The 18022-nt window shown below is 41.6% G+C and overlaps 1 protein-coding gene and 1 pseudogene across 4 annotated transcripts in view; both read left to right on the forward strand.

Annotated features, from left to right (window-relative positions):
* The window catches only part of Arsb (arylsulfatase B), a 169890-nt gene that overhangs the window by 38880 nt on the left and 112988 nt on the right, over positions 1-18022 (forward strand). The gene's annotated exons all lie outside the window — the stretch shown is intronic.
* On the forward strand, positions 13826-13942 carry LOC116084034 (annotated as a pseudogene).

Raw genomic sequence — 18022 nt, forward strand, 5'->3', positions numbered from 1 at the left:
TCTCTCTCTCTCTCTCTCTCTCTCTCTCTCTTTCTCTCTCTCTCTCTCTCATATGTAGCTTTGAAGATATGAGAAGAAAGGTCATGTGCTTAGGCCTGCAAATGGCCTCTGAAGGCAACTCCAGAAACAGTTTTGTGCATTGAGAATGTCATTAAAGTCAGGTCTCACTGTCCAGCACCCACCGTTCAATATAGTTCATTTGTTTGCACTGGTCTCTCTCTAGTTGCAATGTTAAGAAGCAGCAGCAGCAGCAGCAGCAGCAGCAGCAGTAGCAGTAGCAGCAGTAGCAGCAGCAGCAGCTGGCTTTGTCACCTGAGTCCACACACATCTGTAGAGAGGATCAGGGTGTGAAGATGCCCTTGACCAGGAAACATGCTTGTGCCTACTGGGTTTTGTTGGTTTGGGTTGTTTGTTTGTCTTGGTTTTTCGAGACGGGGTTTCTCTGTGTAGCCTTGGCTATTTCTCTGTAGACCAGGCTGGCCTCAAACTCAGAAATCTGCCTGCCTCTGCCTCCCAAGTGCTGGGATTAAAAGGCGTGCACCACCACTGCCTGGCTGTTTGTTTGCTTTTGAGATTGGATCTCACTATTCCTTCCTGGCTGGCCTGGAACTCCCCACACAAACCAGGCTGGCCTGGAAATCACCAAGACCTGACTGCCTCTACCTGCCTAGTACAGAGATTAAAGTTCTCCATGCCCAGTTTCCTACTGTTAGTTAAGCAACACAGAATGAGAAGTGACACAAAGGAGGAAAATCCCTCTGCAGCTTCTGGAGAGAAATCTGAAGTGTTTCCTTCTAATCTCATTTGTTTCCTGTGATGTGATAACATTTCTCCTCATAAATAGCAGCCTTCCTTTTTCCGAAAGATTTCCTCTGCCTGAAAGGAAAGGGCTGTTCGTGTTGGACAGAGAAAATACTAATAGCAAATTTGCAACAACAAAAAATTACAATCTAAAGAAAGCTGGACATGATGGGATAGGCCTATTGTCTTAGCTACTTGTTGGGCTGAGGCAGGAGGACTTTTTGAGCTCAGGAGTTTGAGGCTAGTGTGGGTAAAGCTTAATCTTCAAAAGATAAAAAGAAAGGGAAGAAGGAAGGAAGGAAAAGAGCAGGGATGCTCTGATCCTGAGAGCACTTTCCCACTCTATGGGTGCTAATGACTAAAATGTCAAAGCACATTATGTGTGTGGGCATTGAAGAGCGTTGGTCTAGTGTTCTGTATTTGTACTGTTTCAGTTCACTTTTCATAGACTAAATCACAGTATCTGGAAGAACAATGTAATGGATGAGATGCAGGGGGGGCAGTTTCAGAATTGCAGTGAGTTGTGGTGGGGAAGGCACAGAGGGGTAGTTCATGGTGATAGAAGTGTGTGGCCACACCGTCGTAGTCTAGGAAGGAAAGACCAAGACAAGAAGCAGGGATGGGTACCACCTTCAGAGGCCCATCTCCATCAGCAGACTTCAGCCAGCCAGGCCCCACCTCCTGAAGGTTCCACAGCTCCCCCAAAAATGCTATCAGCCACAGAACAAGTGTTCAAAATGTGAGTGGATCAGGGATATTTCAGATTCAATAACATGGACCTATTGTATATTTCAGCGTTTTTTTCCTTTGGGGTGTTTCAAGAATATCTCTTCTGTAAATAAAAATATCAATTTTGGTGAGGTTATTAAAAGTCCCAAGGAACCAGTGGCAGAAATGGTTTGGAATTTTAAGTGGCTTCTAGTCTAGCTATTACATTCATGGTTGTCTTAATTCAGGTTTCTATTGGTGTGGTAAAACTCTATGACCAAAACACCTCATAAAAGAAAGTGTTTAATTGGGTTTATGGTTTCAGAGGGTTAGAGTCCATGATGGTGGAGCAAAGGCATGGTGGCAGGAACAGCTGAGAGCTCATATCTGGATCTGCAAGCAGAAGGGGTTGGGGGGAGAAGAGAGAGAGTCAGAGACAGAATGAGAATATATATACTGGGCTTAGTGTAAGTCCTTTGAAACCTTGAAGCCTGCCTCCATCCAGGCCACACCTCCTACTCCTTCCCAAGTAGTTCCACCAACAGGATCCAAATATTCAAATATAGGAACCTATGAGGGCGGTTCTCATTCAAGCCCACAGGAGTCTGGTATGTGTGTATAAGAACTAAAATGTCTTTTGTTTCCAATAGAGCATACTATTCTGAAAACTAAAAGGTAAGACTCACTTTTAGAGAGACTTATTTTTCTTAAGTTCTACACTGGCTTTTTAGCAGTATATATATTTGTAAAATGCCTAAAAGTAAAAAGAAGTAAATAATTTGTTGATTTTGTTCCTTCTCACCACCCCCAACAGTTCAAACAAAACAAAACCCAGTTTGTCATCCTCCTGTCTTTTCCAGGCTAAGCCCCGAAGTCATGTGACTTTCCCTATGTTCTCAGTACTGTCTGCTCATATGCTTGAGGAATTTAATCACCTGTCTTACTGCCTATGATTCCTATGACTGAAAAGCAATGGCATTTACTTTTTCTAAGGGAATGTATTTCCATTTCTCCTGGCTAGTCATCCCTTTGTTGATATTTATTTTATCAAGGCTTGGAATATTAATCGATTGTAAGGCTTCAGCAAGATCACTTTTATACCCAGTGCAGAAACTATGCTCCTGCGGGTCGGTGCACAGCTGTGTGGCCATTGGCTGGAGATCCTGCAAAGCACTGTAAATGGGAAATCAGCAATCATGGGTCATGATAACGAGTTGTTCCGTGGCTGCAGATTCAGGAAGGAGCAGACACAAACAGCCTTTTCCGTGCAGACATGCAGACATTCAGCCATGCAGCCAGCCAGCCAAGGTGTTTCCTCAAGGACTGAAAAATGGATGGAGCCTGGAGAGGCTAATTTACCACACATAAAATCATCGCCATGTGTGAGTACAGGACGTGAGGAGTAAGAAACACATTTTGGAAAAGAACAGTGATTTTTACATGTTGGCACTGAGGACAGCATCTTACTTTTAGAGTCCCATGGTGTGATCTCAGCCAGATTCAGCTTTATTCCCTGAAGCAGATTCCCGCCCTGTCCTCCCCCCCACCACCCCTGTTTTTCTATTCTTGGCTTCCTGTATACATTGCACTTCTTAGAGAACATGGTACTAAACCCAGACTTTGTCCTAACACAAGGAAATTCTATTACATCTTAATTGAAGAAGATGGCCCAAGCCAACTGAATGGTGGAACGATATAATGTACCTGAAAGATTCCAGGCCCAGTTAGTATAGCATTCTCTGGAAAATCTTGTTAACAGTAGACTCAACTCCTTGGCATGCTGGGGAAGGAGAGAGGGTAGGCAGCCAGGTCCTAGTAATGTCATGGACATGAGGTTAAGAAACAGCGGGGATTCTGGACGCAGAGAGAATGAGCTCAAATCCCCATCCTAACACCTGCTAATCTGTGTTCCTATGGCCATTCCTTTTCTCAACATGAGTTTCTTCAAAATGGAACTTAGATTTGCCAGGACTGCTGTAAGAATACCATGAAAGAATTCACCTAAAACACCTGGAAGAGAACCTGGCAGAAGTAGGAATTTCACAAATGCAGCTGTGATGGTTGTCTGCACTTCTGGGCTTTGGCCTTTTTGCCTGGTTAGAGGGGACACTGCAGCAGCAGCCTCTAAGTGGTTGATAAGGGCTGTCCAGGCTTCGGAACCTATTTTCAAGTCAGCTAGTTTAGAAAAAAACATTGCACTGCAGTAGGGTGAAGGTTTTTCGGTAAGAGAGACAGAAGGGAAAAATGTAGACTCCACAAGAGTACTGTGGTACTCAGAGCCGAATCTCTGTACTGAAGGCCTCAGACTCAGCAGCTGTGCATGGCCTGGACAGACAGAAGAAGGCCTGTTCACCAGCATTATATTATAGTAAAACATTACAGAGATTCTTAAAGCTGTTCAACACTAGCTTTCTGGCTTTAATCCTTCCTCAGAACATTAAGCCCTAGTTCTCCATTTCTCACACGGAAAAAAAATAAGTGGCCTTGGGAGATGGCAATGTCCAACTAAAAGCAACCCCCTCACTTTTCTCTGTAGTCACAGAACAAGCCCACCCTCACCACAGTCGGTTTCCTATTGTCTTTTGAGTATCAAGAAACCTAGTGTTATTGCAACTCCATAACCAGACGTGGTTGTCACTAACCATTCCAGGTGGCACAGTGGCACAGTGGTTCAAAGCAACTGTATCCAAAAGCTCCAGGCTTTCGTTTGTAGCTCTGAATACCACAGAGGCACCAACATGGCAGGTGCCTCCAGCTATCACTGGGTTCTTTAAATTCCCCTCTTGCTGCAGCTGCTTCTGCCTGCTTCTCCCTGGGCATCCAGGACCTTTCACTGAGTCTACATGTCCTCTGACATCGGAGGACTTACATGCATCACCTAGACGTGCAGGGAGCCAGTCTCCATAGGGCCACCCTTACTCATTGGCAACTAGCTGGTGCATGCTTCTTTCACTGAGTTCTGAAAGCTGGTCAGTGGACTAGGGGTCATGGTAAGACTGCACATCAGTCTTCTGTGACAGTGGCCAACTAGGATGACATCATATCCATGTGCTGTTTTTTCCTTTTCCCCTTTTTGTCCCCAGCTGCTCACTCCTTCTCTCTGGGATCACTTCCAAAATAAACTACCTGCCTACATGCATTCAGCCCAAGCAAAACTGGTACCCGAAAGCATTTACCCATAACCACATTTACAGTAACTTCCTTCGTCTTCACCAACCTGGGGAGCTTAAGAAGTTCACAGCTTTGTTTTATAGACAAAGAAGCTGAGCCCCAAAGAGGTTAAGTTATTCCCCAGGTTCATACAACTTTCTGGAGAGAGATGTGGGAGCAGAATTCCTCTGGCATTTTGGCTAGTAGTCTGTCTTCTGAACACGCCAATCAGTCCATCATTCCTGGTCACGTACATGCTGGCTGTCAAGCTGTGCTGTCAGTACAGTACACAGAGCGTCAGTGATGATGAAATTTGTCCTAAGAAGTGCTAATGATACGTGCTTTCTGCATCCGTCAATATGCATGGAAGACGAAACTGGCTGAGGTTGTCGCTCTGCAGAATGAGAGGAAAGAAGCAAGGTGAAATCCAGGCGATGCGGTGATGGTTGGCTCGGGAACGTGAGCTGGGAAGAAACTAGGACTTGGCAAGGGTCATAAAAGCATAGTGGAAAGGTGGTGTGATTGAAGGACTGACCCCGCCCAAGGTAGCTGAAGACTCACTAAGATGACACCCTGGCCCATTACTGTCTAATGGGAATGTAATGCAAATCATTAACGTAAGCCACAGATGCAATCTTATATAGCCAAATTTATAAAAACCAGAGAGCCATGTGAAATTAAGTTTAGCAATATATTTTTATCCTGTATATATATGTATATAAAAAAATCACTTAGCACTTCAACATGAATTTCAGCATCAGAAGCTATCAAGGAGAATTTTACCGTCTTAAAAAAAACAAACAAACAAACATGCATTTTATACAGACAGCGCACTTCAGTTTCAATTTACCACATTTCAAGTATTCAATAGACACACACAATGGCCAGTATTTTGTTCAATTCAGTTCTGCAGGAAGTGAGCTGGGAAGCTGGTCAGTGGTCGTCAGAGAATGTTGCTAGAAACTAGTTGGGAGCCATTTAAAATTCATTGGTGTGGGTTGTTATGGCACTGTGGAAGATGAAGGAGAAGCCAGGCTTTTTGAAAGGTCATCTTTGGACAGGTAAAATGTGTTGATGTTGAAATGCAGAATTGTGAGGGCTGGCAGGATGGATTGGCAGATCAACATACTGCTACCAAACCTGATGACCAGAGTCCAACTCCTAGAACCACATGTACTGTGGTATGTGCATACGCATACACACAGATTGTATGAGTGTGTGCATACTCGCACACATATCTGTGATGTTTCTTTTTTTAAGGATCATGACTAGAGTGGTAATGGAGAAAGTCGAGGGGTGCCAAGGGTTAAAGTTCTATAGGCAAGTAAACCTCAACAATAAAGTAGCTCAGTCAGTGTGGTGATCTGGTGCCATTGCTTCAACCGTGGAGGGCCAGGCTGATGAGAAGTGAGGGCAGGAAACCGTGAGGATGTGCAGAGATGAGCACTGGAACATGGGAACACTGAGGGCCCCAGGGGTAAGGACTTCTGCAGTGGCGGTGTCTGAGGAGCTGCTGCACAGAGGAAGGATGTGGGAGCGGGGAGGGGCTAGTGCTTATGGTCTCCCCACTGATGTGCAGAAGGAAGGGCTGAGGGCTGAGGGATTGGCCTCCTTAGCCTCATGGGTCTAATGTCTCACTGCCCCACCCAGGCCCTGCCCATGGCTCTGAGACCTGAATTCCTTCTATGTGTGATTCTACCCTTCACTTCCATCTTGTCCAGTGTCTTACCCAGAATAAGAGACTGTTAACCGCTTTCATTATTCATCTGGGAGAATAATCTATGCCCTCATCCCTCCTCCTACCCGGTGAGAGTTGGGAAGTGAAGGAGCTGGCCTTTTCTACTTGGAAAATGCAATTGAGGATCTTAGGACTGAGCTTTCCAAACAGAATACAGGCACTCAGCAGCAACTGAATCAGCCAGCTCTCTGAATTAAGATGCAGGCAGACTTTGCAGTCACCTTGTCGGAAAAACCTTGATTTTTGGTCTCCAACAAATGCACAGAACTCTTCTAAGGGTAAGGGAGCTCTCCATGCTTTCCACTAATTAGCAGATAGGCATTGCATCTATGCAACAGCCCTGCAGATGACGCAATCCAGTTTGACACCTGCAGAGCACTGGGACTGTGTGTACTTTCTAATGCACTGTCCATCCTACCTGTTAGCTGTGGCAGTCTCGCCATACATTGCAAATCACTGACACTGGGATTGGGCAGGCATCTAGTGGGAAAAGGACTGTGAGGTCCTACAGCTTGACCTGTCACAAGTCAGGGATGTCACAAAGTTCCTGGCACACAATGGGTGGTGATGGTGTCACACTGACCTGCTATATAAAATTGCAGTAGGCATCCCTGGGAGGGTATTTTGAGCTCTGCCCTCCCTGCCTCACGTCCTTCTCTTTCTCCCAGACCAGAGCACAGGGTTTCTTGCTTCTGTCTCAGATCAGTCCTGCACCAACTGAAGGAGATCTCATATATGTGGAGAAACCTGAGGCTTGCTTGATCTGCTGTTCTTTCTCGATACCTCTATCGAACCAAAACATCTCCTATTGGTGCTATCACGTAGAAGAGGAAGAGTAATTAGCATAACCATCAACAGGGGACTGAAGCGCAAAAACTGCTTAGGCGCTTCACACTTCTGTGAAAACCCAATTAGCACTCTTTTACGGTTGTAATTTTTAATTACTGTTGAAGTTGAGAAAAATGTATTCACTAATTAGATAATTACTGGGTAGTGACCTTTTGATTTAAAAAATTGCTTTGAGTCTAAAATTGTCTCAAGAAGAATTGTTTAATTTAATAAATCACTGCTGCCTTGATGTCATAGAAAATCTAACACTTAGAAAGGTCTTGAATTGCCTGCTAAATTTCCAGAGACCCAACTTACAACCACAAGGAACCCCAGCTTCAGGTGATCCAGTGCCCTCCTCTAGCCTCTGAGGGAACCTGCACACATGTGGCTCATGGTTTTGTTTGTTTGTTTTTTCTCTCCTTCCCTCCTTCCCTCCTCCCTCCCCCCTTCTCAAACACACACACACACACACACACACACAAATAAAAGTAAAAAAATAAATCTTATAAAAAGAAAGGCCTTGAGGAGTTTGCTTATAACTCCAGCACTCAGGAGGCTGAAGTGGGAGAATTGGGTATAAAAGACCAGCCTTTGTTAAGAGGAAGTCTGTTTCAAAAATAAGGTGTGTGTGGGGTGGGGGCACATAGGAAAGAAAAGGATAGAAGAAAAGTAAGGAAGGTGCTGGGGATGTAAGTCTATCAGTACAGTGTTTGATTAACATGTGTGAGGCCCTGGGTTTGATCCCCAACATTGCATGAACTAGACATGGTGGCCAATCCCAGCAAATAGGTAAAAACAGAGGGATCAGAAGTCCAAGGTCATCCTTGCATTCATAGTGAGTTTGAGGGTAGCCTGGGCTATATAAGGCAGTGTCTCCAAAAAGAAAAAAAGAAAAGGAAAAGAAAAGAAAGATTTTCTCCCCGAGGCTATTAGTATACTATACTATAATTTGATATTATGAGTCACAGCCTCCAGACACTCAGTCTTTTTCTTGTTCTTTGCTGCAGTTTCCTTATACCCTCATATAGTTTCTAGGATATGACAAATGATACAACTTTATAGGGAAGCTCCTGGCTTGAGATTTCTTCATATTAAATGTTTATGTGTGTGAATATGTATGTGTGTGTGTCCATGCGTGTAATGAAGTTAAGAGTCTTTTCTCCTTAAAAAAAAAAACAACTACAGGGCTGATTACTGTGTGGTATTGGTTACATGGAGAAGTTTAGTTGTAATATAGGAGATATTACTTCTGTCTACCAATCCAGTTTCTACATTTGAGCTGAGCTTAGAACTTTGAATAAATTATTTTCAGGGTTAAAAGGCTGTGTCTTGATGCTGCCGGCCGGCATGAGGGAGCGTGGGAAGAGTTTGAGTTGTATCTTCTGGCTTGTTTCCATTTACTTTGATTTAAGATTATCCAGTTTTGACTTTCCTCATCTTGATGGTTTAATATGCCACCTGTAAATACAGCTGCATCCATAGCAAGGACTTCACATCAATAAGCAAATTCCAATGAGATCAAGCAAGTGGGTAGGATAGATGCGGAAGAGAAGGGTGGTGACCACAGTCTGACCTACAGTGTCCCTAGCTTTACTGCGAGGTGCCATTTAGCTTGAGTTAGAGGTAGGTTATGGGTTTTTGTTTTGTTTTGTTTTGTTTTTGTTTTTGTTTTTGTTTTTTGTTTTTTGTTTTTTTTGACAACAGGAAACAATTAGAGGGGGCTGGAGAGATGGCTCAGTGGTTAAGAGTGCTGACTACTCTTCTGAAGGTCATGAGTTCAAATCCCAGCAACCACATGATGGCTCACAACCATCCATAATGAGATCTGATGCCCTCTTCTGGAGTGTCTAAAGACAGCTACAGTGTACTTACATATAATAAATAAATCTTAAAAAAAAAAGAAAACAATTAGAAATATAGTTAATAGAGTTTTCAAGTTAAAAGAAACTCTGGTATAACATAGGTAGTATCTGCTGCCACCAGCTTGAGCTCCTTCCTGTCTGGAACTCTCTACTCCGACCTTGCCAAGACTGAATGTTTAGTACATGATACGTCCCCTCCTGTTCTGCAAGTCTAATCCACACTACTGTGTTAGGTTTTTATCCCACTCCCAGCACAGGAAGTGCTCTTGACTATTCATGGTCTCTGCTCCTTGTTTAACACTGATTTCTCTCAGCAGAGTTAGGATCATTGGGAAGAGAGACCTTGCCTGTCTTGGTCACTACCAAGACATTGTTTAATGACAGAGCTCTGAAAACAGTTTTTTTTTTTTCATTCTCTTAGAAAAGGAAAGAAAGAAAGAAAGAAAGAAAGGAAGGAAGGAAGAAAGGAAGGAAGGAAGAAAGATAAAGAAGGAAATTGTACTCACTCATTTCTCCTTTAGTTGTAAATTAATACCAATGAATAATACTTTCAGATTTTTGGGTCACTAGATTAGACCTTTTAATAAACCACATTTATTTTGTTATGTATATGAGTGTTTTGCCTGCATACATACATGTGTATTACGAATGTATTTGGTGCCCTTGGAGGTTAGAAGATGCCACTGACTCCCCTGAGAAAGAAGTTACAGATAGTTGTGAGCTTCAGTGTGGGTCCTGGGAACTGAATCTGTGTCCCCTACAAAAGTAACAAGTGCTCTTAATCGCTGAGCCAACTCTCCAGCCCCAACACAGTCATTTTAGATATAATGTCCACTGTCAAAAGAAATCCTTACTGTCTCTTAATTAACTTCATTTAAAAACCATTTTATTAATCTCATCAGATTACTCATATTCTTGATTTAAAAACCAACCCATGATTGGAGAAGAAAGGTAAAAACTATTGAAAGAATAAAGAGGAAAATATAAATTATGAATTGTGTTATTCCTGAGAAGAACATTTAAACTCACGTGAGAAAGATTTTAAAAGTAGAAAAAAGGCAAGGTGGGTCAACCTGCCAAGCCAGATCTCCAAGTTTATTTGTAAAAATAAACTCACAGGAAGTTTGCATTTGTGTTTGATTGTGGTAGGAGAAGCTTGAGGATCAAATGAGATAACAGCTTGCATTGTACAACAGGACAGAAAGCACTCTAGATGTCTACATTTGTTAGTGACTCACTGTTATTATGAAACTCACTGTGAATTAAATGCATTCTATGTGTGCAGTGAGAGGGCTCCGTGTGTGGCAGCATTTGCCTCCAAGTACCTAAGCTCTGTCCCCAGGACCCACGTGGTAGTTGTCTCTTACCCTTCATGAGCATGCTGTGGCACACACATTTGCCCCGCCAGTGATGGAATAAATCAGTACACATAAAAATTGTTTAATAGTCCAAAATTTCATTCAAACAAACCTCATTCCCATTGTAGCCTATGGCTAGCTAGGAAAGTGTCGGGGATGGTGACATCACTTTGGCTGGCCAGGAGGTGCACAAAAGAGTCCTTATCTTCTAGAGCTGATCAGGGTTTTAGCCCCCATGCCCTTTCTGTCTCAGTGTACGTGTATGCCTGTCTGCCCAACCATCTGTCTGTCCGTCCAACCATCTGTCTGTCTGTCTGTGTGATTATAATAATCACACATTTCTTCTTTTTTTAATTAAAAATCTTATTATATGCATGGCTGTTTGCCTGAGTATATGTACATTGTATTCTGGTGCCCAAGGAGTCTAGAAGAAGTTATCAGATCCCCTGGCACTGGAGTTACAGGTAAACATGGAGCTTCCATGTGGGTGCTGGGAATCCAGCTCAAGTCCTCTGTGAAAGCAGCAAAGTACTCTTAACTATCAAGGCACTTCTCCTACCCCTGTTCATCATTTTAATACCTGAGGTTATTTCTTCAGAGGGTTGGGAGATGGGCTCAGTGGATGAAGAACTTGCTTGTTTAAGTGTGAGGACTAAGTTTGGATTCTAGCATGGTACTATGGCTTTTCTGTAATCCCAGCACTCAGAAGCAGAGACAAACAGATCTCTGGAGCAAACTAGCCATCTAGACTAGCCAAATCCGTGAGTTCCAGACTCAGTGAGAGACCTCCACCTTGGTAAATAAAGTGGAGGGTGATTGAGGAAGACACCCAGTGTCAACCGCAGGTCTCTACATGTACATACGTATGCATACACACATATGCACCTAAACACATATACATGTGTACACTCACAGCACATGCCAGAGTAATTTCTGACTGCATGTTTGTTTTCTGACCAGAAAATAGAAATAGAAATTATGGTTATGAATCCATCCCAAGAGGACAAAGTTATGTGCCTTAGTCAAGTGGCTCCAGGTCTCCCCGATGTCCTTCACTCTGTCCTGAGAGCTCAGAGCCCTCTTCACTAGCTATGGCATTGTGTTATCCAGCTGCACAAACTCTCACCTTTTCCCTACTTTGGTCTGTGTTGTAATTTTTGACCTACCTGCTGTGCTGGTAAACCTGAAACCATTACAGCAAAAACCACTTATTTGATCTTCCCTGAAATACACTGTCTCTTTTTACCTCCTGTAGATAAAACCAACAGGTCCTTTTCCTGCTAGCCAAAACCTGTAATGAGAACCAGGTGGAAGATACAGCTTTAAAATGTAGTTTTAATTTGCACTGAGTCTCACATAGTCTGCAAGTAACTATGAGCCTCCCGAACGACTCCATGGCCACACTTTTCTCCTGGTAAGCTCCTGTCAGAGTGATGTGGTCATAACATCACCACAGGGCCACAGACAGTTGGCTAGAGAGAGAGCTGGACTGTGGGCCTCTAAGGCTGCCAGATATCCCACTCACACCCACCTTCCTGTTTTCTTCTTCACAGTCACAGTCTTTGGGTACCATTCACTAGACCCAGGTATGTTGTAGTTTGTGAAGACCTGGTGACCTCGGAGAGGTAGTTTTAGGATTAATAAAGACTACAATGATTCCTTGGGTTCTTAAAATGGATATTTCAAATGAAACCTCTGAGGTCTCTAAAATGATAATTGACCTTGTTGCTATGTGTTGAGATTTCTGTTTTAGAACTTCCCCAGGTATCTTTCTTTCTTTTTGTTTAATTTTACTGTGACTGTAATTACAGTTTTAAATATGATGATAGAGATTTGGATGGGCTTCAGGAACCACAATTTAATTCTGGCTTTGCTGCTGACAGCTGTATAGCTTCTCTTATGCCATTTAACTAGGCCTTATCATCTTTGTGTTGATTTCTTTGATAATTTTTGTGATTCTGTGGTCTCGTGTTAAGAATTCCAAGTTCTGTGCTCCCCAACCAAAAGCTGTCTATCCACAAAACAACACTTCCTCTTTTCTGCAGGGCAGAGCTCTGTCTAGGCAAGATTACTTTTTAAAATCCCTTGGACACCCCTCCCAAGGGTCTGACTGCCCACATGATTCTGCAGTGTAGCCAGAATGAAAATTGAAGCAGTAGTGTGTTAATCTGTTCTAAACTACCTAGCGGGCACGCACACACTCCTCACTACCTGCCCAAATGTTTTAGATTCAGAATGAAAGACACACACATGCAGCTTTATTTTTAATATGCCCTAAGCTGCTCAACAGCTGGACCACTCCCAAACTTCGGTGTTGCTAATGCCTCCCCTCCGATATTCCTGAATTATTACTTACTAAAATTTATATTTCACCTCTGCTACCCCAGACCCAACTGGGGGAGTGACTCCTGAGCCTGCTCTTCTCTGATTCAGACAAAAAAAAAAATACTGTCCAGGAAAGGACACATGATGCAGGATAGTTGACAGTAATGCATTACCATCTGAAAACCATCCTTTCAAATCTACATCATCTTCCTTAATGCTAGACAATGTAAGTTTGATTATGAGACTATAACTAGTCTTCAGCCACGTCAGAAATCCACAAATGAATTAAATATTACCTGAATCTATAGGAAGCACAAAAACATAGCTACCAAAACTTCACCAATTTGCAGAGACAGCTGACTACCTGGACAGTCCCCCGTTCCTCAAAACATTGGCACATCTGTCTACAGCCTTCTGGCCCAGAACCCTCTGACAGAACTTTAGTGAAGCAGGAACTATGAAGGACTAGGTTACTCTGTATTATCAGGCCTAAGCTGTCAACTGTCCTGCATCATGTGTCCTTTCCTGGACAGTATTTTTTTTTTTTGTCTGTAGATTTAATTAGGTTATTTCTTGCCCAGTGTCTACCTTGCCACAACTGAAGCAACTCCATATGGAGGTTATGATGCCCAATATCTTCTTTGAACCATAAAGTGGGCACTGTCAGGAACCTACATGCTTCTTAGTCAAAAATCTGATAATAATGAAATGATTATAAGTGCCATATTCTGTGGATTTCTGATGTTTTTGAAGACTATCTATCTATATAAAATATATCTGAACTATTAAACCTTGTCTACTCTTAACTATTTCTATTTGAATACTATTGAAAATACTTTTTTATAATTAAGTCAGCATCTAATGTAACCATGTTTACTTTCTGACCCTTAACTTGTCATCCTTAATCATCCTAAATAGTTTGTAATAACAGCTATAGAAGGACTGGGTCAAAACCTTGTATTCGTAAATAAGTTGCACAGGCACAACTGCTAATGCCTAGCTAAGAGTTAACAATATTAATTTCAAATTTTGTATCAATATACAAAGATTTAGTCTATAGCCATACCACCCTGAACGCCCAATCTTGTCTGATCTTGGAAGCTAAGCAGGGTCGGGACTGGTTAGTATTTGGATGGGAGACTGCCTTGGAATGCCGGGTGTTGTAGGCTTAAAATATATAGATTTACACCAATGAAAACTTTAAATCTGCATCAATACATAAATTCTGTACCAATGTAAGACATTATAACTTCAATTTTGCATCTATTATAATGATTTCTATCAGTGTAAGATTATAGCTATACAGTGCTTTATTCAAGAATAAATTTAGGCCAGGCAGTGGCTCTAAATTTATTAAAGGGCATGCCTTTAATTCCAGCACTTGGGAGGCAGAGGCAGGTGAATTTCTGAGTTCGAGGCCAGACTGGTCTACAGAGTGAGTTACAGGATAGCCAGGGCTACACAGAGAAACCCTGTCTTGAAGAAAAAACAAAACAAAACAACCACAAAGAATAAATGTAGTAATCCATCCCATCTATTTCCTCTCTATTCAAAATTATGACCATTTCTAAATCATCCCTTAAAATGACAACCTATGTAAATTTATAAAATAACCATAACCAGACACCCAAACCCAAGCAATCATAATGATGACTCTCCACATCTTCTTCTTGCTAAATACGGGTGATGAAAAAAAATTTAAAGGGGTGTGGAGGGGTAGGAAAATTAGAAAAATTGGTTAGACTTAAGAAAGCTAGCTTTAGCATCTGTTATCCACTGTTTGTGTGCTTAGAAGGCTTCGGACTTGACTGAAGTTCTGACTGGCTCTGTCTAAAAGGCTGAATGAACTGAACCCATTGGGTTTCTCCCCAAGCTACGCAGGTTTGGAACTAGAAGAAAAGGTGCATAGAACCTTCACAGGGCCAAGAGCCTCTCCTCCCATTGATGACCGACTTGGCCATCCTCTGCTACATATGCTGCTGGAGCCATTAGTCCCACCATGTGTACTCTTTGGTTGATGGTTTAGTCCCTGGGAGCTCTGAGGGTACCAGGAAGCAGGAGAGGATGGATTGGTGAGCAGGGGAAAGGGGAGGGAACAGGGTTTGTTTTGTTTGTTTGTTTGTTTATTTTATTTATTTTTCTTTTTTTCGGAGGGGAAACTGGGAAAGGAGATATCATATGACATGTAAATAAAGAAAATACCTAATTAAAAAAAAAAGAAGAAGCCGGGTGGTGGTGGCGCATGCCTTTAATCCCAGCACTTGGGAGGCAGAGGCTGGCAGATTTCTGAGTTCGAGGCCAGCCTGGTTTACAGAGTGAGTCCAGGACAGCCAGGACTACACAGAGAAACCCTGTCTCGAAAAAACCAAAAAGAATAAGAATAAGAATAAGAATAAGAATAAGAATAAGAATAAGAATAAGAATAAGAATAAGGAGAAGGAGAAGGAGAAGAAGAAGAAAGGTGTTCATAGTTCTAGGGTTCATGATATGAGCTGGGACATAGTTAAGTCCCCCAAGTCAACCCAGACAAAGCTGGGTGGCAGGGATTTACCCAGGGCCCTTCTCAAAGGCTTCTGACTGCCTCAGAGGGTTTGAACTCAGAGGTGCTGGGGGCCCCTGCTGTGCAAACAGAAAGGCTACTCAGAAGGCAGAGAGAAGCAGATGGTAGAGGTTGATTGCCCCAATGATCAGATAAGCAGAGGATAGAGATGAATGAAATGTAATTGCCTTTAAGAATAGAAGAGAGTATAATGGTGATTGTTTAAGTGTTTTTATGTATGCATGGAATAAAGGAATTCACGCTTTTGAATTAAATGTAGGAAACAGAGACACAAAGATAAAGAGAATAGAATGAATGAGAAAAATACATTAAAAGAAATTTGAAGAAGTCTATGCCAGGGCAGCACTGAAGATCTTTTGAACATGGTCTACATGGGATTTCTGGGATTGCTTAACCTGGAAGGCAGGTGGCTGGAACAACAGGTCATTTCAGCATCCCTATGGATGCTGAAAATTCTGTACATTCTGTAATATATGAATCTCACAATCAAATATTTAGAACTATTGAGATATTTGTATGGATTTTTCAAGGTTCACAGATCAGTTAAGGGTGAAATTTTGCTTCTAGTTTGAGTAGGTAAAAGGCAACTACCTCTTTATGAGTTAATTTGATCAATATCCACTTGTAATAAATTTTAATCATGCTATGTGGAGAATGGCATGATGAATCTTAAGGATTCCACAACCTACAAGATGTATTGTCTAATTTTAGCTGAAGTTTTAGCTAGAGACATTTTTATGTCTCAGCCAGTTTCAGGGCTGTGCAGGACTCAGCAAACAAAGTTACCGGTCCTGTTTGACTTTTTTCAATTTTTTCCTTTTCTGTAGCCAAGATCTTCAGTGGGTCTTCACCTGATCCATATCATTCTGGAAGAAGACTAACACAAATATAGAGCCCCTCTCCCATAGCATGTCCTTGGTCTAGTAGCCTGAAATCATTAAAGGTATAGATTGAAATTGGCAGCCTCCTTCAGTCCTGACCTATTTTGACCTCTCTGCCAGAGGACCATTAATATCATAACTACCAAACTTATAACCTCATGCATTTTGATAATTAAAACAATTCGAAGCAATTAAAGCAATCTAAACAAAAATTATTATCCATCGAGACAGTTTTCCCCCATTATCTCCTGCCTTGTTCTTACATGATTAATTTTTAATAGTAAGATCAAGGCCTAAATTTATTAACTCATCTATGTATACTTAAGTTCTCCCTTCTATGGAAATTAATATCTCTGTGGCTATATATGTCCCTTTTCTCTTTATATATTGAATTAACATCCTTTCCTATGTATTTAACTTTAATGAAATTCCCTTCTATAGTTCTGTATGAGCCTATTTTAGGCTAGTAATTTGTCATACCAGGCTAAGCAATCCCAGAAATCTCATGTAGATCATGTTTGAAAGATCATCAGTGCTGCCCTGGCATACATAGACTTCTTCAAATTTCTTTTAATGCATTTTTCTCATTCATTCTATTCTCTTTATCTTTGTGTCTCTGTTTCCTACATTTAATTCAAAAGCGTGAATTCCTTTATTCCATGCATACATAAAAACACTTAAACAATCACCATTATACTCTCTTCTATTCTTAAAGGCAATTACATTTCATTCATCTCTATCCTCTGCTTATCTGATCATTGGGGCAATCAACCTCTACCATCTGCTTCTCTCTGCCTTCTGAGTAGCCTTTCTGTTTGCACAGCAGGGGCCCCCAGCACCTCTGAGTTCAAACCCTCTGAGGCAGTCAGAAGCCTTTGAGAAGGGCCCTGGGTAAATCCCTGCCACCCAGCTTTGTCTGGGTTGACTTGGGGGACTTAACTATGTCCCAGCTCATATCATGAACCCTAGAACTATGAACACCTTTTCTTCTTTTTTTTTTAATTAGATATTTTCTTTATTTACATGTCATATGATATCTCCTTTCCCAGTTTCCCCTCCGAAAAAAGAAAAATAAATAAAATAAAACAAACAAACAAACAAAAACAAACCCTGTTCCCTCCCCTTTCCCCTGCTCACCAACCCACCCTCTCCCTCTTCCTGGTACCCTCAGAGCTCCCAGGGACTAAACCATCAACCAAAGAGTACACATGGTGGGACTAATGGCTCCAGCAGCATATGTAACAGAGGATGGCCAAGTCGGTCATCAATGGGAGGAGAGGCTCTTGGCCCTGTGTATGTCCTATGCACCTTTTCTTCTAGTTCCAAACCTGCGTAACTTGGAGAGGAACCACGTGTGTGGCTAGGCTCAGCTGGGCTGAGAAGCCAATTCTTTCAACTCCTAATCTCAGGTCACAGCTTGTGTCTTCCATTTCATAATCTCTAATTAATTTTTATTTTTTAATTTTTTTAAGTTTTATTGCATTATAATTAGAAAAGTTTCATGATTTCAATTTATCCGAATTTGTTAACATTTAAAAACACATTTTAAGTAAAGAGAATTAAATCACATTCTTGTTTTCCTTTTGTACCCCAACTCCTCCCAGAGACCCCCCTTTGATACCTACAATATCTTTTTTGTCATATTCTTTAAAATTTATAAAATATTATAGCAATAGAAGTGAGTATTATAAAAGTTGTTTGATATAAAACAACAATCAGTTTAGCAGTCTTATGTAGATACTTGTCTATGGCAATACTGAAAATACATATGTTTTTCTCAATATAAATTTTAAATAACTCCAAACATA

The sequence above is a fragment of the Mastomys coucha genome, unplaced genomic scaffold (assembly GCF_008632895.1).
Source record: "Mastomys coucha isolate ucsf_1 unplaced genomic scaffold, UCSF_Mcou_1 pScaffold8, whole genome shotgun sequence".
Classification (NCBI taxonomy): Eukaryota; Metazoa; Chordata; class Mammalia; order Rodentia; family Muridae; genus Mastomys; species Mastomys coucha.